This window comes from Sapajus apella, unplaced genomic scaffold (assembly GCF_009761245.1).
Source record: "Sapajus apella isolate SASKATOON/1434 unplaced genomic scaffold, GSC_monkey_1.0 scaffold27, whole genome shotgun sequence".
NCBI classification, from domain to species: domain Eukaryota; kingdom Metazoa; phylum Chordata; class Mammalia; order Primates; family Cebidae; genus Sapajus; species Sapajus apella.
Window position 1 is genome coordinate 4,675,007 of NW_022436967.1, and position 22,562 is coordinate 4,697,568.

Below are 22,562 nucleotides of genomic sequence, written 5' to 3' on the forward strand. Positions count from 1 at the left end.
GAGCCACCGCACCCGGCTTAAATTTTAACAGGAATATTTTTTTTTCTCAGTTCAGAATCAGATATTATGCTAAAATTACATATTTTAAAGTGCAAAATTATAGAATTGTCAAAGGAGAATATTTTTTATGTAAAATATAAATGACATCCACATTTTATTATAATGCATCAATAGCTCAAAAGCCATGTCATATTTTATTTGTTTTATATTTGGACCATAACCAGATAGTAAATATATAATGTGTATTTTTTCAGTGGCGTTACAGTTGACTTGCCTTTTCCCTGCTGATAAACAAAACATATGCCTTTTTCACGATAGTATGATCTTCCAAGATCTGACTTTATTCAACAAAATTTATTTTGTCGTACTTTATTTTTTTAACAGAATTCTCAATCAGTTTTATTCTAGTGCTAATTTAGACTAATTAAGGATGACATCAAAATTTTCATCCTGGGATTTATTTTTATTGTATTCTTGTCCAGGTTCTCTATTTTTTGGAGCCCACATATTCTATTTTCTGATATGGCTTTGTCCTCTTATGAAGAGTCCTTTAGAAGTTAATTACTTGAGTCCTTACATGTCTGATTATATCTTCAGTTTTCATATGTTTAATTGATACTTTTGCTGGGCATCAATGTTTAAATTCAAAATAATTTCCTTTTAAACTTTAGCTCATTGTTTTTATGGCACTTAGTATTCCTGGTAACAGATCTGATGGCACTCAGATTCTTTTTCCCTTTGAAAAAAAAAAAAAATATATATATATATATATATATGTATATTTCTCTCATCTTTGAGGCACATGGGACTTTTTTCTTAGTCATTGATTTCCTGAAATTAAATAAATATGTAAAAAATATCAGTCTGTTTTTATTTAACCTGTTTGATACAGCATGTCTTTTCCCCCTAAAGATTCAAGTCTTTCTATATCTTAGAAAATATTCTTCTATTATTTGTTTGATGATTTTTTAACGTATACTTATTATTTATTTCTTTCTGGAACTCCTTTTAATTCTATGTTAGCTATGTATGTATGTTACTCAATTGTATGTGTGTTACTCAACATTCTGAGCAAAACCTAACTCTTCTCAACATCCTGAGAAGATAATCTTTGCTCAAGATTCTGAGCAAAATCTAATCTTTCATGTTTTCTGCTGCTCCTTTTATTACTGTATGTATTTCAAATCATAAAATACAAAACTTATTATCACTTATTATGTAACAAATAAATAATACTCAAAATGTCCTCTTCACATATTCCAATTGAAAATAATAATAAAAAATGGACTTACAATGCTCTTTTCAAATTTTAGGTTAAGTTTCACAGATGATAAATGATATAATCTAATTTTAACATTGTTGAGAAATAACTTATATTATGTTAACAATTTTAGATTACAATCCATAGAAAAATCGTGTGAGATCTTAAAAAGGTATTCCATGAAAAAGAGTTCTTCAGACATGTTACATCAGGCAGGTTTTTCAGACATGAATATCTACATAAGATTATATAGAGATTGCTGTTCACAGCTTTATAGAAAATGACATATACAAAAAATACTTCAGTAAACATATATACAATTGATATAATATCATATAAAAATACTTCGGTAAATAATCCATTTGTTGTGATTTTTTGCCAAAATTATTTTTTTTTGCAAAATATTTATTAATATTTTAAAAACATATTTTATGCTGGGTTATTTTCTATGCTTACTAATGTTTTCTGATATACTGGATAGAACAGTTTGAATAATGTTTCCCCAATATAGTAAGTATAGAAAAGTGAGTAAAAATCAAAATGAAATTGTTTTGCAAATGTGTAGTTGTGATACCGTGAAAAGAAAATAATAGGCAAGGCACTGTGGCTCACACCTGTAATCTCAGCACTTTGTGAGGCCAGGACGGGTGGATCAATTGAGGTCAGGAGTTTGAGACCACCCTGGTCAACATGGTAAGACCCCATCTCTAATAAAAATACAAAAATTAGCCAGATGTGGTAGTACATGCCTATAATCCTAGCTATTCAGGAGACTGAGTCAGGAGAATCAGTTGAACCTGGGAGACACAGGCTACAGTGAGCCGAGATCCTGCCACTGTCCTCTAGCCTGGACAACAGAGTGAGACTCTACCTCAAAAAAAAAAAAAAAGAAAAGAAAAGAATGAAAGAGATGTATTCTGGTATTAAATAGTGTGTTCTTTAAAGTGTTTATTGAGCTTTGTCATACTGTCTGGAAGCATTTAGGAAAGTAATGTTTTCTCATATTTTAAGAGAGAGTATTTTTGGAAATGAAATAAAACATATTTAACAATAAGCAATAAAGTATGTCCTATTTGACAGAGATACTAAAAGTTAAGTTTGAGTCAGTTTGTGTCATTGAACACTTAATTAAGAAGAGAGCTCAGGTCAGCTATTCTCGGAAAGGTGTAGGTGTGACTCATGAGGCAGAGTTAGGGATGAAAGGAAGCCATTTCTTTTAAAAGACTTGATTTTTGTAACAGTTTTTAAAATACTTTCCTTCCCTCCTTCCTTCCTTCCTTCCTTCCTTCCTTCCTTCCTTCCTTCCTTCCTTCCTTCCTTCCTCTTTTCTTTCTTTCTCTTTCTTTTTCTTTCTTTCTTTCTCTCACTTTCCCTCTTTACCTTTTTAAAAACATATTAACATTCTTAATTTTCTGAATTTGAGACAAGTGCAATTGATAACATCTAGCAATTACTGTTTTCCAGGTAACCATTGTGAAAAATTTGAAATTGTACATATATAAAAATTTGTCATTATATTTTTATACTGTTTTCACTTTAATTTATGTCAAATTTTTATCATTTATTTTTGAATTTAATTGCTGTTCACAGTTTTATAGAAACTGATGCTATGACTTCGCAGCCAAATAAATGATTATTGAATATATGTTAGAGGCATGGGAATAAAGTAACAACATGGAATTTGATATATCAGTAAAAAAATACATGCCAAGGAAGAAGAGCTACAATTCCATATTTACTTGCAAAACAGCAATGTGTTTCACAAGACTTACAAAGAAAGGTGTTGAGAAGTAGTTGATGCTCTGGTATATTTTGTTACTGAGATAACTCTAAGTGGATTGGGTAGGACAAGTGAGTCAATAAAACCAGAGGCAGAAAGATTGAAAAACGCCCTGAAAACTTTAGAAAAAAATTTCAAAGTAACAATATGCTGGAGTAAGACATCTTGTGAAAGCATCACTAAGACATTGTGTCATTGCTTAGTTGGCAATATTAGAATTATTTTGTGGTAGAACTTATGAGAGTAAGTCATCTCTTAACTGGGGACTGCTCAGATTTGATTAACTATAGTAATTATTATACATTGCGTTTTTAACACTCTGTGTTTCTTGCTTTCATATTTTGAATATTTTTAGTATAATACATTTGTACATGCAACATTGATTCAATACTATAATTAACTTTGTCTTTCCTTCAAATCACTAATCACCTAAACTGAAGCACCTTATCTATCTCTTTATACTTTATAAAGAGAACAATTTTAAGCATATGCATAAAGATAAAATTAATTAGGGTCTATATAATAGATAATATAATCTATTTTCCATTTTATTTGGTATGCACAGAAATATGAACTGAGGAAGATCTTTATACTTAACTTTTCTTTTTCCCCATATCTAAATGATAGCAGTTGGTTCAAACAACCAATGGATATGTCTGAGTTTTTTTAAGAGATGTAGTAAATTATTATTTTAGTACATTTTATAATTTGAAAATCATTATGTCCATATTATATTGAATAACCTATCAGCAATGATTAAGGGAAAGGGATATTAGGAGTAAAAGGAGAGAAAATTTAGGCAAATTTTAGAGAAACAATATATGTTACATTTAATAGAGTATAGGGAATTGTGTAATTTTTTGAGTTTATGCAGTACGTATTATGTTTTATTTAAAACCTAAAAAACGTTTCCACCATCTATAGATTCTTGTTTCAGATGTTTAACAAACACAGGAAATGAATAGCAATGAACATATTTTCTGTTGATTAAATGAAACAATAGCTGGAATTAGAATCAGAGTGCTTGGGTATTAGTTTTTCTTTTCGATGTTTGATTTTTCCTCTCTTACCACCCTGAGATCTCAACTCTGATGTGGATTTAGTAAGTAAAACAGTACTGACCTCATAAGGTTATTGTCAAGATCAGAATAGGGCAGTGTATACAAAGGGGCTTTGTGAACTTTATCAAACAATTACAGGAGAGGTGCTGACCTGTGACAACCATGAAGTCCTTAATGTAGTTGTTGCTGTCACCAAGTGGCTGGAGGGTAAGGAAGGGAAAAGGATGAGGGACAGGCAAGAATCAGAAATGCTGAGCCTTATGTGCTATAGTAAAGTAATTTGAATTTTATCCATAGAACAAGGAAAAGCTACTGAAAAGTTGTAAGTGGAAGATTAACATAGTGCTATTTGCTTAAAAAAACCTTTCTATGATTTACTGATGTTATTGGGAGATTTGCAACTACCAGTCTGAACTGAGTTTCTCTAATACGAAATAAAAGTAGAAAAAGTTTAGTGTCAGCAAAGAACAACTGAGAACTATGCCAATGAAATAAAAATTCAGATTTATTAAAGGAAACCCAAACTAATTTTTTAAATGTGTCCAATTATGTACATGGAACACTATTTGCATTATCCTAATTTTAAACTAGGAGATTTCTGGAAATCAATGAGTATATCCAATAACAAGATTTGGAAAAGCAGTTACATCTTTATTTTCATAAATGTAGATTTATTTATTTTTATTTATCACAAAAATAATTTTAAATTTTATTGCCTTTTATTGGTAAATAACTAAGCTAAATGGCCATGTTAAAATATCCTAACGATTCTTCCAAGTATGCTTTATGAGTTGATTTATAAAAGGCCCAGGGGTATCTCTAGCATTTGAAAATATCTTGAAATGTTTATAAATGTCCCCATTAACCATGTTCATCCTGATTTTTTGCTGAATTCTTGCCAATTGGAAAAAGGACACTCAGTTCATTGCCAGATGAGATCACAAAGGATTCTAAAAGCATATACTTTGCTAAATTCTAATACATATATATGAAATATAAATTTTTAACTCATCAACAAAGATCAGTATACAGAGTTGACTAAGAATCACTTATATCTGGGATTGAGAATACATAATTTTTATGTCCACAGGTAATAAAAATTTTACAATAAAATCAGTGGCAATTTTTGAATCAGCATTTGTGTATGTGGAAATTGAAAATCAAATGTATATAACCATCATCTTTTAATAAGATGAAAATCTGTTTCTTTACATTTTGCTGAAACTAAAACCACAGATATGTGTAGATAGAAATAAAGTTGATAGTTTATTCCCATCCTCCTGTTACATGGATAGCTACTTCACATATAGGCAATTAATTAAGCAATTAAATAATTATTCACTTTGTTAACAGCTTTTTTTGGCCACAGAGCAAGATACTATGGATGTAACATTGAGCAAAAGTAGACATGATCCCTCCAGAATCATGATAAGGTCTACACTTAAGGTGCAGCAGCTTTGGGGAACACTTTTGAAAATTTTTTCAATCATTTATGAATTACTACACAAATGAGAGATGTTATTAGAATCTCAGAAGACTAGAAACATTATACAGTGATGTGTTAGAGTTCTTATATGTAAATAGTCATATTTTCAGTTTCTAGGGAGAAAATATGTAATTTTTATGAAGACTGCATTCAATCTATAGATCGATTTTGAGAAAATTGACATTGGCCCAGTATAGTCTCATCCAATGTATTGACATGGTATATTTATATGTTTCTCTGTTTATTTAGGTGCTTTTAAATTTCTTCCAACTATGTTTGGTACTATTAATTTTACAGGTGTTATACTTATTTTGTTAAAATTACCACAAATTATTCCATGTTTAATGATGTATTATTAGGCATGATATATTGCTTTTAAATTTTATTTACCTACTCTTTTTTTGCTAATATCCAGAAATTCAATTACTTTTGCATATCAGTCTGGCATTAGTTAATTTTAGGATATGTTTGTAATTTTAAAGATTTAAAAAATAGATGATTAAGATATTCCTGAATGTAAATTTTACTCAATCATTTCTAGTTTACATATTTCATTTATTTTTTTAGTCACTTCTCTACCTAGCATCTTCATTTTAATCCTTGCTTTGTTATAATATTGTCCCAATATTCTTGCCTTCCCCAATATAGAGGAAAATAATTCAGTCTTTCAACTATGTATTCTGTTTACTCTTGGTTTTTACTAGATGTTTTTATATAAGATTACATGTCATGTGGCAGAATTCCAAGAATATCAGGATGATCTCCACACCTTAATGTTATAACGATACAATCTTATTTATTTATTTATTTGTCTATTTTTTTTTTAGCATATGCAAGACATTTGGCTTGTGTCAAATTAACGGAATATGGCATAGATGATGGGGTATCACACCCATGATTAGGTTAAAAAGTGTTAGTTCCTCTTACGTATAACAGGTAGAAGCTTTCCAATGTATCTTGCAAAGCAAGGTGCTATGACATTAACTGCCTACAGACAGGGCCATGTGTCAGGCTAGCAAGAGTGACCGGGTTGATCTGAAGGCCTCAGTCCTAGACTGTTAAGAAACTGAAATCTGCTATAAACAACATGAATTTGAAAGAGAACCCTGAACTCCAGAATACACAGCTGACACCTTGATTGAAACTTTATGAGATACCGAGCAGAGGACTCAACTGAGTTGTATACAGACATCTGACCCATAGACACTTTGAAGTAATAGGTAGTATTGTTTTAAGCTGCTAGGCTTGTGATAATTCCCACATAGCAATAGAAATTAAATACACAGATAAAATATTTTTTCTTATAATTCTCTGTTTAAAAATTAATTTTGGAGATTATTTTGTATTTTCTGAAATATTTTATATAGGATTATATTATTTATTGTTTAAATATTTTAAATAAATAACCAGTGATGCCTCTGGGCATAGATTGTTCTTTGTTGGAAGGTTTTCTGCTACAAATACAATTAAAATCTGGAACAATCAGCATTTTAATTAATAGTGTTGGTAATTTGTGTTCTTCTTCTTTCTTCTTTTATTGCAATAGCTAGATAATGACCAATTTGGCTGATATGTTCAAAAGAATTAGCTTTTGGTTTTATTAAATTTTTCCCCATTATTATCACTTTTCTGTCATCAATGTCTGCTCTTTTTTTTATTATCTTACTTTTACTCACTTTGGGCTTAATTACCACTTGTTTTTCTTGCTTCTTAAAATGGAAGATTAGACCAAATAATTAATACCTTTCTTCTCTTTACCATAAGCATTGAAAGCTGGGAACTTCCAACTTAGTATTGTGTTAGCCACAGAACAGTTTTTAAGATGTTTCATTATGTATTATTTCACACTTTTACATTTCCCTTTGACTTTTTTTCTCGGGTCACAAGATATTAACCAGTGCATTTTTACATTTTAAATATTTGGGGATAACCTGGTCATAACCATACATTCAACCTAGTTATTGGGAATAACCTAGTTATCTGTCTATTTTTGATTACTAATTTAATCCCGTTATAGCCCGTTAGTTTCTATTTTCTGCTATTTGTTTTATGACCCAGTATATGATATATATTTTTAAATATTTTACATAAACTTAAAAATTGTGAATACTCTACTGTTCCAAGATAGAGTATAATATAAATTAAGTTAAAATAATTGGTGTTATTCAAATTTTCTATGTATTTATTAGTTTTTTAATCTACTTTATCAATAATTGAGAAAAAAGAGGCAAAATTTCCAAATGTAATTGTAAAATATGTCCTTTTTTCTCTCTGATTCTAACAATTTTTTTACTTTTAAAAGTATTGTTGTTAGTGCATACTCATTTATGATGTGTTTATGTCTCTTGATAAATTAACGTTCTTATAATTTCATGTTCTTCTTTATCCATGTTATTATCTTTAAGTTTATCACTACCTGATATTGGTATTGCTACTTACATTCTTGATTATTAGACTTTGCATGGTATATTGACTATACCCATCTCTTCTTTTAACACAACTGTACTTCAATATTTAAAGTAATTTTCACATAGACAGTATATAATTGGCTCTTACTTATATAGACTGACAATTGAAGTGTTTGTATCATTTATATTTCATATAATTATTGATATATTTGGGCTTATATATACAATTTTATTTGTATTCTATTTGTCCTTTTTCTTTGTCCTTTTTTTCTTTTAAAGTAATTATTTTTCTACTCAATTATATGTCTGCTCTTGACTTAGCCATATTATTTTATTTTATTTTTAGGATCACTATTATAGAATTTTAAAATGCTTTCTCTTATTATATGTGTCCAATATTTATAGTTCACTGCTTGATGTATAATACAGTAATATGTACAACATATATGTTTAATATGTATAACATAAATTTTACAACTTCATTTTCTGCCCTCGTTCTTTGTATTATTTTTACCATATATTCACTACATGTCTTGAGAAGCCTACAATACAGTTACGTTTTATTTTTAATAGTCATCTTTTAATGAAATACAAGAATGAGGAAAAAGTCTTTAACATTTACCTGCACACTCAGAAATAGCATTCTTTATGGTCTGCAGTAGATCTGTGTTTCCACCTGGTTTGTTTTCTTCAGCCAGGGAAGGACTTCCTTTAGTATTCCTTCTAGTGCATGTCTGCTGGCTCTGAATTCCCTTAGGTCTTGTTTGCTTGAGAAAGTATTTCACTGTTATTTTTGAAAGATATTTTCCTGAATATAAATTAAGGCTTGAAAATTTTTGTCAGCATCTTAATTAGTTTCTTCCACTCCATCTTGTTTTCTTTATTTCTAATGAAATATCTATAACCTTTCTTATTTTTGTTCTCAAATGTTTACTGTGGCTGCTTTAAAATTTTTCTTTTTTAGCATTGTATATCAACAGTTTGATTTAGATTTTTCTTTGGATAAGTCTATTTCTATTTATTCTGATAGGGACTTTCTGAGGTTGTCAACACAGGGGATACAGTGTTCACTAAATTTGATATAATTTGGTCACTGTTTTTCAAATACTTTTTGACTTTTGACTTTGCTCTCCTCTTCTTCTGGAGTACCAATTACATATAAATTAGAATGCTTGCTATAGGCCACCAAGGCTTGGTTAATTTATTTGTCTATTAAAAAAAAAAAGTCTTTGTGCTTCAGTTTAGATATTGCTAGGCACTGAATTTTATCTCCCCCAAAATCATTTATTCAAGTCCTAACTTGCAATGTGATTGTATTTGGAGATAGGGTTGAAAAGGAGATCGTGAGGGTGGGGGAAACAATAGTAAGTTTCTTTCTAGGAAAAGACACCAGAGAGCTCCATCTCTCCACATATGCATGCATGACAGGCCATGTGAGGATACAATGAGCAGGTAGCTGGTGCAAGCCAGGAAGAGGGTCTTCACCAGAAAATGGCCATGCTGGCTCTTTAATCTTGAACTTCCAAACTCTGTAACTGTGAGGAAATACATTTCTCTTATTCAAGCCACCCAGCCTGTGGTGCTTGGTTATGGTAGCCTGAACTGGCTTTCTCTATTGCTTTTTATTTGTATTTATTGGTGATTTGACCTACTGTGTCTAATCACCTGCTAAACTTACCCAGTGAATATTTTAACTTTGATATTGTACATTTTATCTCTAGAAGGTCCATTTGATTCTTATTTAAATATGTTTTATGTATCTTTTACAGTATGTACTCCTTTAAAGGTTTGAATATTGCAGCTTAGTGATGTGTCTATGTTGCTGAGCTAGACTACATTTCTTAGAATTCCTTCCTGTATTTTCCAGTTAGAATAGGCAACAAGAAAGTTTCCTGTGGGGAACTGAAAGGTAGAAGCGAAGTGGCAGCCTTTCTGCGGCTCCTACACATCATTGCTTATCCACTGTCTAACCCTCTTGGTGGAGAGAAGTGATGAGTCTTGCAACTGCTCCGCCTTCTCTGGCATTCTCCTAAAGCTTCTTTAACTCCTGGGCCAGAATTGTGTATGTTTAGATCTGTGGTAAAGGGCCCCAGCTTTATCAGGATGTTTACCACTTAAGTTCAGAGGCACCAAGAATTGATGATGCTTTTACTCCATCTCATTCCTTTCTTGATTTCCTGCCCTGTGGCTACATACAGCATCAGACCTGAAGACAACAGTCAGACAGAGACTGCTTAGCCAGCTCCCACTATTCAGTAAGTCAATCCCTAAAATAAATAAGTATATAAATAGACTTATATATACACATATATGTGTGCACACAGTTATTTGAAACAAATATTTAAATATGTCTAATAGTTCTATTTACTTCCTTATATGCTAAGTCTATTCCTTATTTAATTTCCTTATTTTGCTTTATTTTTAATGATTTTTCTCATGTGGCTCACAGTTCTGCTTTTTTGCATGGCTAGTGATTATTTTACTAGATTCCAGATATTGTATATGCTTTCTTATTGAGTGTTTAGATTTTGCTGACTTCCTTTAAAGACTATTGAAGTTTGCTTTGGCAGGCAGGTAGGTTATAGAAAGAGGCTTTTTGTTTTTGATATTTTTTTTTGAATCTGAAGTGGGAATTACTTAAGGGCCAATATAGCTGTTAGGCGTTTGTGACACTTCTGAGGCTTCTATTAATTATCTCAAGTATTCAACAAGATTTTTTACTCTCTCTGGACATTGAATGTCTTCCATCCTTCTGTGTGGCCTGGGAATTAGTATTCTTACAATTTGCTTGCTGTTGATATTGCTTGACTTTGTGGAGTTTCACCCTATGCATATGCAGATTAATATTCAGTCAAGAAAAACAAGAACCACTATATGTATTTTTGAGTTCCCTCTTTTCTGTTACTCTACCCCACAAATTGCAGCATTCCCCATCTTCCCAAAGAACAGTCTGTATCTCTCCAAGACAAGACTGTCATGCTTGCTTTGCTTCTCTCCTGCCCTGCAATCCAGAACTTACCTTCAGTCAAAAAGGCAAAGCAATTTAGGGTGCATCTGTCTCTCAGGAAGAATAATGCTGTAATTCATATCATTCCAATGAACATTGTTTCAGACCTTTAGTCCAGATTTCTAGCTGTTAACACTGGGGGAAAAGCTGCATACCAGTTACTTTTTTATAAAATTTGTAGTAAGCATTAATTAGAGAATAATAAAAAGTAAAGAATATTTATTTCTGTATATTTTTTGCTCCAATTCAGAAATAGTATTAATGTGGGATGAAATTTAGAAAACGGGCATGAACATGAGAGAAAAAATTTTCTAAGAGGCAAAGGAGCTTTGCCCATGTAAGAGGTGAGCAGTTAAGCATTTTAAAATAACAGAATAGGGATTAAAAAACAGGTGTCTTATGCACAGACATTAGGTACTTTTTCTCTCAACATCCTACAAAAATTATGGTGCAGAAATATAGAAAATACAAGAGTTTATAGAAAAGGACATGAAAGCAGATGAAAAATTCAGTGATTTTTTCAAATTATACAATGCAGTAGAATCATTAACTAATTTGATGAATAATTTTTTGACTGTAAATGTGTTTTGAGAGAGATTAACAACCCAGCTTATTTGTCCTGTTGAACCTCTGAAAAACGTAGCACTTGGAAGAACCATTTCAATAGTGACAGTTTGAGGACATTAAGGTTATTTGTTGGTTTATTAGATTTTACTATAAGAAAAACATTTAAATGCATTTGGGCATTTAATTCTTTAAATATAAACATAATATTTTTAAAATTCTATGTCGTTTCTAAAACTACATGCAAAATTACCATTTGTGCAAAAAATTTGACACTCTACATTGCCAGAGCTGGTCCACATATTTTCATTTTTCCTCAAACTGAACCTGTATATACAAACTAAGAGATAATTCATATAACTATTGCTATGTTTAAAGATGTCTGGGCAAGTACCAAAATGTCTTCTGACTACTTTCTTTAACATTTCAAATTAATGTTTACTTGTTCTCTTTTTATAACATGCACTATTTCTTTCAATAAGCAATATTTATAAGCAATAGTCAGATTTTATGAATTAATTACTTTCAACTGATTCAGGCTTTGTAATATCTTGGCTATACATTTTTAGAAATATTTGACTTCCAAGTTGAACCACTGAAAAGGGAATATAAAGCAATGGCTGTTAACTTTGAAAACCTATGTCTTAATTTTCTTTTCAGATAAAGTTAAGAACATTAATCGGAAAAACTATCCCATAGTTTGAAAAAATGTATTTTAACATATTTCAGTTTATAACTATAACCACCAGAGTCAACCCTCCTTCCTTCCCCACTGGAATAGAACTGCAAAATATATTTCTGTAGTCGCTATAAAATTACTCACTTATAAGAACAAGAGAGCTTTAATATAATGCTGTTCTCAGAGTCCTGATGGGTGGTACAGTGCAATGAAGGGAACTTCTGCTGTTTGTGGTAATCAAATCCCTTGGAGAGGGTCCAAAGTCTATTTGTCTAATGCTGAATTCTGTTCAAAATGCTGTAATAGTGGAATTTTAGTTTATTCCACAAGAACAGATACCCGTTGTTTTGGTTTTTCAGGTTTTAACAGGAGACTGGCTATATCTACTATTTAAATGGCAGAATAAGTCAGAGAATATCTTTGGACATAAATTCTTCATTTAAATTGAAAGTAAACCCAATATGGCAACATAATGAGAAAATTCCAGTCTTTACAAATTGTTTTCGCAGATTGATGAAGAATCTAATCTGAATTTGACCATAAGTCAAAATCGGAACAAATTTTATGGTATTTTATGCAACCATACATGCCAACACAAATGAATCAATTATTTTTGGCTTATATTGAGAAATAGACATTAAAATTTGCCATCTAGAATGCCCCCTTTATATTTAAATCTATATTATGACTGTGTTTCAATATGTCAGTGTTAATATTTTTCTATAACTATGATAGTAATAATTTCTGATTCAAATACCAAAAAAACATATATAGTTAATTTTTATTTAGTCATCAGTAATAGATCGATAGATAAGTATGATAGAAAGTTTCTGCTAGTAACTTGAGATTTCTTTCTGATACAAAAGAAAGGCATAAATCTTTTGGAAACAATAGCCCATGATGATATTACATTTTTGCTCAAAGAGGTTGAAAAACAGTGCAAAAGTCATCATTACATATTCAATTCTGTTCAGTTGTGCTCTTACTGATGTTTATCAAGGCTATAATTAGTTTTTTATTCCTCAGCTAATTCGCCACATGGGATTTTCTTTCTTTCCTCTTCAATGGCCTAAACTGGTAATCACTTTGCTTTCTATGCAGTTTAAACTAGTAGAAAAACCATACAGTTAGGGTTCAGAAAATCAGGATCTTAATTAAGATTTTTTTCATTTATTAGCTGTGTCGTTTGTTTAAGTCACGACACTATGTCTCTCTGTTCTAATCTGTAAATAGTAATAATGCTAACTGTATTAGTCTGTTCTCACACTACTATGAAGAAATACCCATTACTAAGTAATTTGTAATGGAAAGACAGTTAATAGATGCACAGTTCTGCAGGGAGTCTATTAACTTACCAGGGAGGCCTCAGGAAACTTACCATCATGGCAGAAGGAGAAGTAAACACATCCTTCACATGGTAGCAGGAAGGAGAAGAATGAAAGTCAAGTGAAAGGGAAAGCTCCCTATAATACCATCAGATTTCTTGAAAACATACTCAATATATCAAAAATAGCATGGGGGAAACTGCCCACATGATTCAATTACCTCCCAGTGGGTTCCTCCCACAACACATGGGGATTATGGGAACTACTATTCAAGATGAGAATTGGGTGGGGACACAGCAAAACCATATCAGTCTGCCACTGGCCCCTCCCAAATCTCATGTCCTTACATTTCAAAGTATAATCATACGTTTCCAACAGTCCCCCAAAGTCTTAGCTCATTCCAGCATTAACCTGAAGTCCAAGTCCAAAGTCTCATCTGAGGCAAGGCAAATCCCTTCCATCTAGGAGTCTCTAAAATCAAAAGCAAATTAGTTTCCTCCTAGATACAATGGAAGTACAGGCATTGGGTAAATACACCCATTCCAAATGTGAAAAATTGGTCACAACAAAAGGGCTACAAGCCTCACCTAAGTCTGAAATCCAGTTGGCAGTAATTACATTTTAAACCTCCAAAATAAACTTCTTTGTCTCCAAGTGTCACATCCAGGTTATGCTGATGCAAGACGTAGACTCCCACAGCCTTGGGTAGCTCCACCCCTGTGGCTTTGCCGGGTAAAGCCTCACTACTGGCTGCTTTCATGGAGTGATGTTGAGTGTCTGTGGCTTTTCCAGGTGCATGGTGCAAGCTGAGGGTGGATTTATCATTGTGTGGTTTGGAATATAATGGCCTTCTTTTCACAGCTCCACTAGGCAGTGTCCCAGTAGGAACTTTGTGTTGAGACTTCAACCCCATATTTCCCTTCTACACTGCCCTAGCAGAGGTTCTCCATGAGGGCTCTACTCCTGCAGCAAATGCAAACTTCTGCCTGGACACCCAGGAGTTTCCATACATCCTCTGAAAACTATGTGGAGATTCTCAAACCTCAATTCTTGACTTCTGTGCATTCACAGACCCAATATCACATGTAAGCCACCAAGGTTTAGGGACTGGATCCTTTAAAGCAACAACTTGAGCTGTATGTTGGCAGTTTTTAGCCACAGCTGGAGTGGAAACAGCTAGGATGCAGGACACCATGTCTTGAGGCTGCATAGAGCAGGGGGACCTTAGTCCTGACCACAAAACCATTTTTCCCTCTTAGGCCTTTTGGCCTATCATGGGAGGAACTACTGTGAAGGTGTCTGACATGCCCTGGAGACATTTTCCCCATTGTTTTGGAGATTAATATTCAGTTCCTCATTACTTATGCAAATTTCTACAGCAGACTTGAATTTCTCCCTAGAAAATGGGTTTTTCTTTTCTTTTGCATCATCAGCCTGACAATTTTCCTCTCAAAAGCTTTGCCACTTAGAAATTTCTTCTGCCAGACACCCTAAATTATCCATCTCAAGTTCAATGTTCCACAGATTTCTAGGGCAAGGGCAAAATTCTGCCAGTCTCGTTACATAGCGAGAGTGACCTTTACCCTGTTTCCCAAAAAGTTCCTCATCTCCATCTGAGATCACCTCACCCTGGACTCCAGTCTCCATATCACTATTAGTATTTTGGTCAAAGGCATTCAACAAGTTAGAAAGTTCCAAACTTTCCAACACTTTCCAATCTTTTTCTAAGCCTTCCAATCTTTTTTAACCTTTGCCTGTTACCCATTTCCAAAGTCACTTCAGTATTTTTGGGTATCTTGTTTATTTATTTATTGAGATGAAGTCTCACCCTGTTGTCCAGGCTGGGAGTCCAGTGGCATGATCTTGGCTCACTGCAACTTCCATCTCCTGGGTTCCAGTGATTCTCCTGCCTCAGTCTCCTGAGTATCTGGGACTACAGGCACATGCCACCACATACCTGGCTAATTTTTGCAGGTTTAGTAGACACAGGATTAGTCAGGCTCATCTTGAGCTCCTGACTCCAGATGATCAACCTGCCTCAGCCTCCAAAACTGCTGATTTACAGGCTTGAGCCATTGCATCTGGACCATTTTTGGGTATCTTTATAGCAATGCCCCACTACTTCAGTACCAATTGTTTGTATTAGGTCATTCTCATACTGCTATGAAGACGTACCCAAGACTGGATAATTTATAAAGAAAAGAGGTTTAATTGACTCACAGTTCACATAGCTGCAGAGGCCTCAGTAAACTTACAGTCATGGCAGAAGGAGAGCAAACATGTCCTTCTTCACTTGGCCACAGGAAGGAGAAGAGTGAAGGCTGAGCAAAAGAAGAAGCCCCTTATGTAGCCATAATCTCATGAGAACTTACTCTCATGAAAATAGCTTGGGGAAACTGCCCCCATTACTTAATTATGTTACTCTGATGCCCTCCCACCAGAAGTGGGGATTATGGGAACTACAAGGTGAGATTTGGGTGGGGACACAACCAAGCTGTATCACTAACTCTCAGGAATAATGTGAAAAGAAAATTTGAGCATGTATGTTGAAACCTGGGGCCAGTAAATCATCGTGTGACACTGTGGTTCTCAGTAAATACACTGATAACCTGTTAGGAATGTAAATCAGTCAAATGCTATCCCAAACCTACTCAATCAGAATCTTTAGGTATGGGGCCTAGTAGTCTGTGTTTGAAAAACCCCTGAAGAGGCTTTGTGTGCTTAGTAAAGTCTGAGAAGTACTGGTGTAAGGAATATCACATGTTTGGCTTTCAACACAAGGCATAGAATCTTGCCTGCTATAGTTCTTTGACAATAACTTGTCCTTTGTAGTCAAGGATTTTTTGAGGGGTCATGGATAAAGATACTAATTTTTCATGCATGGCTTTATGACATGAATTATTTGGTAGGTAATAAAATCATCTCTTCATAAAATTTTAAAAATAATTACAAATAACACTAAAACTTATGCAAAGATCAAATTTGTTACTAGTTTTAAATTTCACTTATCTATGGAATTGAAGACATATTCTGTTTGGATCCAGGAAATACTGCCTTTTTGGTCTAATTCAGAATTCTTTTCCTGTATTTCTCAAATTCCCCTTCCTTCCTTCCTTCCTTCCTTCCTTCCTTCCTTCCTTCCTTCCTTCCTTCCTTCCTTCCTTCCTGCCTCCCTGCCTCCCTGCCTCCCTCCCTCCCTCCCTCCCTCCTTCTCTCCATCCCTCCCTTTCTTCCTTCTTTCCCTCTCTTCTCACCCCTTTCTCCCCACTTCTTTCCTTAAATGTCTTATATCATCATGTTTGTTATATATCATGTCATGTTTGCTTACTTTAAGTAATGTTATTGGTACTATCAGTACTGTTTAAAATTAGTTGATGCATTTGTCTTTTATTCACTTTAGATAAACAATCTCTTGGAATAGCACAGAAGACAAAGGAAAGAGGAGAGGAGAGGAGAGGAAAGGAGGCCATCTGATAAAGGTATTGTTTGATAAGCTTTTGTTGATTTTTGTGCATGCATACTTTTTGTTGCAATGTGGAATGTTTTCTTACTCTCAGTAAGAAAAAAATGGAATGGAAAAAAAATGCCTTGTATAATGCCTACCTTTAGTTGCCTCATTTGCTCTCCCTTCTCTGTCTCTCATCTTATTCTTCCATGTTCCTGTCTTCTGCTAACACTGCTTTAATGTTAATGGTTTCATGTTTTATTTGGGCAAAAAGAGTAAACCCAAATTGTTTACAAGCTAAAAAATGGACTCCTTGTTACAAAGGAATATATCTTTAGCTGAAGTTGTTCAGGGTTTTCCTATCAACCTTTCCTATTTCACTGGTGGTTTGCAAAAATATTCTTACTCTGTAAAATGATATGTATTTTCTTGCAATTCTGATTTCTTAATTTCATATTTTAGTTGTCCTTTTGATAAGAATATAAAAACTTGTAAATATAATGTGCTTTATAAAATTATTATGTGCCCGGCAAAAGCTCCACATGCTTTAATTCATTTAATATTAATTATAACTTTATAAAGTAAGAACTATTATTATCCAGATTTTAGAGAAGAGTAATCTGAAGAAAACGGAGTTTAAGTGACACGTTCAGGATCACAAAATAATAAGCGTAAAAGCAGAGATTTAAGTGATGGTAGTCTTGTTACAGAACCCCTTGTCTTGACCTGCAACAAGATAACACGTGATTTAAGAGTAGCAGTTATCTGCAATTCCACATCAATAATCTCAACCTGTTTTTATTTTCTATTTAGCAGTGCTCAGAGAAAGTGTAGATATTATCCTTCTCTAGGATTTTACCCATTTTGGAATTTTAACTTCTGAAGATTATAGGGAGATGAATACGGGAGACTCTGAATTGTCAAATTACTACTACTTATGAAGAAGAAAAAGCTACTTTGCATGAAGAGTTTTAAGAAAAAATAAAGCAGGAGTTGCTTTACTTCTCTTTTACCCCACACCTCCAAATTATAGGGATTTAAGAACCTCCAGTGCTCAGAATTCCACAACAAAAAGTGCCTGAACTCAGAATTATTTGCTAGGAATGCAAGAGAATGCCCTATTACATTAGTTTCAGCTAAGCGTATATTTGACCTACTCTTTCCTTTGAAAACATTCATATCCTTGGGGGATTTTATTTTACATTATATTATTAGATTAAAAAATAGTCATGTTTAAATTCTTACTACATTTTATCTTCTTTCTCTTTATTTTCCCCACTTTCTGATTTTACTTGTTTGGCTTTCTATTGTTACTCTATTCCTTATATTTTTCTTTTCTTTTTCCAAATCTGATGTTTTTCAGAGTAGGGAGTAGGTAGGGAATACACTGAGGCCAGTAAGGCATTCTCTTTCGGAAGCAACTTTTAACAGGGCAGCAAAACACAGTAATATATATATATATATATGTAGTATAAAATTCTATATATCATATATATATTATATATGCATATATATTATGTGTATATATTAAATATATAAAATATTTTCATGAAATATTTTTTAAAAATTCATTGCAAATCACAGCACATGGATTGACCACCTCTTGTTGTAAATAAAATTTTATTGGAACAAACACAGGATGAGAGTGAGGTAAGTGAGGAAGATTTGTACAAATATAGGACCAAATCCTGTCTTTGTTTTAAGATGTTCTATTTTGTATTTGACATCAAAATGTTGCATAAATATGTTTATATTGATTATATATTTATTTTGTACTTCCTTGATTTTTTCAACCTGATGCAGCTATCTCTATCACCTTACTCTAGTTCCAAACTACGAATACATAAGATTTTAAAAAAATCTAGAATCCACTTCAGTACGACAATTATTGCTTTTTTATGAGTTGCACAAGTAAAATTTTTTTCTGAAAACGAAATGTTTCTCTTCTTATGGATCATACATAAGGAATAATAGACTTTAATAAGTATTCAGCATATACCATACTACATAAAATATGACTGGATACACAAATTTAGAGCACAAGTTCAAATATCTATTTTAGTTTTCAAGTAAAATAAAATAAATATAGACATTTCAAACTGGGGTGAATTCCAGTATTTAATTCTTGGTATGTTCTGCAGATTTCCTAAAACTGTGGAAGCTTATGCAATCCATAATGGTAGTCTGAATGACTTTCACACTTAAACCAGTAAGAGTTCATCTAAGAATAAATAACCACTAAACTTCTCTTTTTTTGCCTTTACTCTTTGGTGTTACACAGTGGCTTTGTTGGATTCGAGTCCTCCACAGAACAAACACTGATGGTCCACTTCATAATATTTTATTGGAGTAAGACCCAGTACAAACTTCCATAATCCCACACAGGAATGGGATCTTAGTCCCTTTTATGTCAAGCACAGTTAACTTTCCTCAAGCTGGCGTCAGTTGTCAGTCTATATCTATTATGAACTGAATGTTTATATCCTCCTAAATTCATATATTGTAATAAATTCTAACCTTCAATATGATGATATTAGGAGATGGAGCCTTTGGGAGATAAGTAGGTCATCTGGAGCCCACTTCAATGTGATTAGCACTCTCATGGAAGTAACAGGAAAACATTCTCTTTTCCTGCTCTTCAACATGTGAGGTTAAGTCAGTGAGGTATCTACACATTGGGAAGCTGGCTCTCACCAGACATAGATCTGCTGGCACCTTGATCATAGAATTTTAGGTTCCAGAACTGTGAGAAATAATGTTTATTGTTTAGGCCACCCAGTCTATGGTAATTTGTTATAGCACCATGAACTGACAAAGACATATACTTATGCTCAGACTTTATTTTGAAAACTCCATCAATGCCCTAGGTCTTCTGGAAAAGCTTCTGACATCAGCCTCTTGCAAAGCAGATAATAATTGTTTCCCACAGAACCTGTACTCCTCTCCTTGATACTAGCTCAGTAGCTTAGATACCACTGCCTTCCGGTAACATAGCATCACTACTTTTGCTCTTGTACTATTGTGCTGTGAGCCAATTTGCACATTCATACAGGTCTCCTAACTTTAACTCCCAATGACCAGGTGTAGATGTGTTTCTTTCCTGCCAGGAGGTACTCAGATTCTTATGTATATTGGATCCCCTTCCTCTCTTATGATTTATGTTTCAGCAATGCCAAGTGATGGATACTTTTATAGTCACAATGGTACATTTATTATCGGATAGTAATTTTGAGTGAAGATGTACAAGACCAAGAAGGCAGACTTTTTCAAAAAGAATAAGTGAATGATAAATAAATGAATGATAAAAGATGTTTCCCTGTGGTGGGTCAATATTATTTTTTTCTTCCTTCTATTATTTGCTTACCTTAATCCATAGAGAAGAAACATCCTATATTGTCTTCTTGAAGATATTATTTTTCCTGAGGTAGTAAGAGTATTCAAGTTGACAAAGGGCATCATGTTGAGCCATATTTTCTGGAGGAAGGCAGTCACAATGTAAAAATTTTTTCTACCACATATCTTGACTTCTACTGCTTTGTCCTTTCCTTGAGAAACAGTAGGCTCCCACTACTGGCTCTTGCTTTGTATCATTCTTAATGTATTTAGCATTTTCTTTCAGCCTCCACCGTTTCAATTCCTGTTAATCTCTCTTGCTCTTCTTAGACTGTAGATGCCCATTAGTCCTGCATTTACAAAATCAAAATTAAATGAACCGATAGTTCCAGGATGTGCATACATGTATAAGATCTTGGGTCCAACTATAGATCTCTTAATCTCCAAGTAGCAATGGTGCACATCAGCTTCTCAGAAGTTCTGCAGGTTCTATGACACTTTTGTATCATGTTACATTCCTTTAAATAGCATTTTATCCCCTACATAAATCTAAGTTTGGTAATATCAAAAGTAGATGAGGGTTTTAGAATTGAGGACTGAAGATCTCTTTCTTTTCTTCTCTTCTTATCTCACATACCAAAAAAAGTCAAATGAATGTAATGGTATGTGTTACAAAAAATATCACATACAGTTACATATTTCTCCCGTATGATAGTAATAATCTATAAATACAATGAGAAAATGATCAATTTTTTACAATAGTTCATTTAAGAATGGTGTAAAAATATACCAATTTTACCCAATACTAAGGAAGAAACATAGACTACCCCAACAGAATTAGGAGATAGTTATTCACATTCAGGAAAAAGAGCTCCTTATAAGCAATAAATTTGTTTAAACTTTATTTAATTACTTTGCATGTCAAATTCTTGTGTCAGGTAGAATCTGCCAAAAACAATACTCACTTGTTGAAAAGCTATGCCAGTACTCTGTTACAATAGCTGTCAAAGACAGAATCTTTTCCTATGGAATAATTAAAAATAGCACTTTGTCTAGCACAATCAAGATGGAATTTAGCCTGTCTGGGCCACAATCTGTAGGTTTCAGTATAACAATACTTAGGTAACAATAATTGAAAATTGCTTCACAGAGTCATGAATTTAACTTGATTTCCCATCAAACATGTGAGAACATGTAATTGTTCTAAACAAACACACAAAAAAAGATGCAACTAAAAGAGCTAAATTCAAACTGACTGTGGTCGTTATCCTGCTTTGCAGAGGATACTAACACTGATGCCCAGTAGAATAAAGAACATTCTTCCAGTGTGGGCTTTTCTTTTTACCTCTCCTATAAAAGCTTTTAAAAAGGCAACAGCCATAAAACCATGTTGGAAAGAAAAGGATGTGATCCATTAATTTATAAATACCTTCCAAAGGCATTCCTTCTTAATAAATTAAGCATGTTAATGTAAGTATGCCACTGGCAAAAAATACTGCCATGTGTCTTCATACCCCTAGTCACTAATTTGTACTGAATTCTACTTCTGTATTTGAAAAATTACATTACTCTGTTTCTCTTTGTTTCTGAAAACAATTTGCTCAGCACTGTCATTAGGAGATTTGTTTTACTCTTCATGCATCTTGCAAAAACTGTAGTTTGTGCTGGTTTCCCAAAGTCTACAAATATTGTGGTACTGCTGCAGTTCTGGCATATACTAACTCTGTTTCAATGTGCAATGATGTATGACTGCATACTAAAACGGACCCCACCACTATCATCAGAATTAAGCCAAATATATGTACCTGGGTGGGGGGGGGCAATAAAATATTGTTTCCACATTTTTTTAACTTTGCCATCCTGAAAAGAGATCTAACCCTTATGAAAAAGAATCATTGATGTTTTAAAAGTTTAGCAAAAATAAAAAATTTGCAAAAGACTTTTAACCTTTTACCTACCAACTAAGCAATGATAATATAACTCAAAAATATATATACCTGAGATATGCATATATTTTTAAAAATACAGGGTGGGCATGGTGGCTCATGCCTATAATCCTAGCACTTTGGGAGGCCCAGGCAGGTGGATCACTTGAAGCCAGAAATTCATGACCAGCCTGGGAAACAGAAAAACCTCATCTCTACTAAAAATACAAAAAAAATTACATGAACATGGTGGTGCACACATGTAATCCCAGCTACTAGGTAAGCTGG

The 22,562-nt window shown here is 33.2% G+C and overlaps 1 long non-coding RNA gene across 1 annotated transcript; it reads right to left on the reverse strand.

Annotated features, from left to right (window-relative positions):
- Window positions 1–560: 560 nt before the first annotated feature.
- LOC116560767 lies at window positions 561–13,720 on the reverse strand. The gene is made up of 3 exons (XR_004273126.1): window positions 13,598–13,720; window positions 6,711–6,714; window positions 561–572 (listed from the first exon to the last, which is right to left on the reverse strand). It is a non-coding gene; the product is annotated as an uncharacterized LOC116560767 (long non-coding RNA).
- Window positions 13,721–22,562: the final 8,842 nt, after the last annotated feature.